Genomic DNA, 1,129 nt, shown 5'->3' with positions numbered 1-1,129 from the left:
TTGAAATAGAATGTAATTAGCCCCCAAATGTATGTGATTTCTGTAAGTTTCCCTTATTTTTAAGGTGGGGCGCTCATGGCCTTTCAATACCTCATAAATTCACTTATAATAATTGATGATTGAGTAGAAACTTTCATAAATCTCACTATTTTAGAGGTTAATTACTTAGATACACTTTAATTTGCAATACTACGTATCTTACCAGATTTTGGTGCTTTCAAATACATTTAGATACATGTATCTCGCGATACATGGGTCAAAATTAGGTGTAATTTGTTCTAGATACACTTTATTCAAGTGGAATCACATGTATCTGGTACATTGAATGAATCTCGCTCGCCTCTGTCACCTCATTCGCCACTTTCCTATGTATCGTGTATGTCATATACCTGCAAATCACATCATATACATACATATATGTGTGTATAGTGTTATGTAGTGTGATCCACGTGTATGGAAAATACATAACAAATCTCACTCGCCTCTCTCCCTATTTTAGTATATCTGATAGCAAATATTCATGTATTTAGGTGTATCGTTCTCAATTTATGATAGAAAACTCTGAATTAGAGATAAGTACATAATATTTGAAGTATAAATAATAATAATAATGTACAAGGTAGTGAAATATGTTTAATTATGTAGTTTCTCCTTTGAGTGAATATTTGATATATATTTTTTCAAAAAATTTATCTATAAGATGGTAATTAAAACCCAAATTGTGTTTTTTCCTTTCTCTTTAAAAACTAAAATAAAATGACAGCTGTGGGATTTGAACCCACGCCCTTTCGGACCAGAGCCTAAATCTGGCGCCTTAGACCACTCGGCCAAACTGTCATATGATTAATCAAATCAAATAATGTAATATTGATATACCAAACTAAAAATATTTAAAATATGAAAATTGCCAATATATTTGTTGTTGTTTTTTCAGAAAAAAAAAAGCAAATAACAAAAGAAGAAACAACTTATAGAAGTAAAGAAGAATACTCTCCATACCTGTTTTTTAGAGAATTTATTAGTCAAATTGCTGGAACAAAGAAGAATTATTGCCTTACTTATATTCAAGAAAATATTTGAATGATATAAAAAAATGTCATCTCCTTCTCAAATTTTCAACAAGTCATGA

General features: G+C 29.8%; 1 non-coding gene across 1 annotated transcript; it reads right to left on the bottom strand.

Moving 5' to 3' along the window:
• Positions 1 to 757: 757 nt before the first annotated feature.
• On the bottom strand, positions 758 to 837 carry TRNAL-UAG (transfer RNA leucine (anticodon UAG)). Its single transcript has one exon. It is a non-coding gene; the product is annotated as a tRNA-Leu (tRNA).
• Positions 838 to 1,129: the final 292 nt, after the last annotated feature.

The sequence above is a fragment of the Solanum lycopersicum genome, chromosome 10 (genome assembly GCF_036512215.1).
Source record: "Solanum lycopersicum chromosome 10, SLM_r2.1".
Lineage (NCBI taxonomy): Eukaryota > Viridiplantae > Streptophyta > Magnoliopsida > Solanales > Solanaceae > Solanum > Solanum lycopersicum.
Note: the sequence above shows the minus strand (reverse complement) of the source record. Positions and strands in the feature narration are given on the sequence as shown.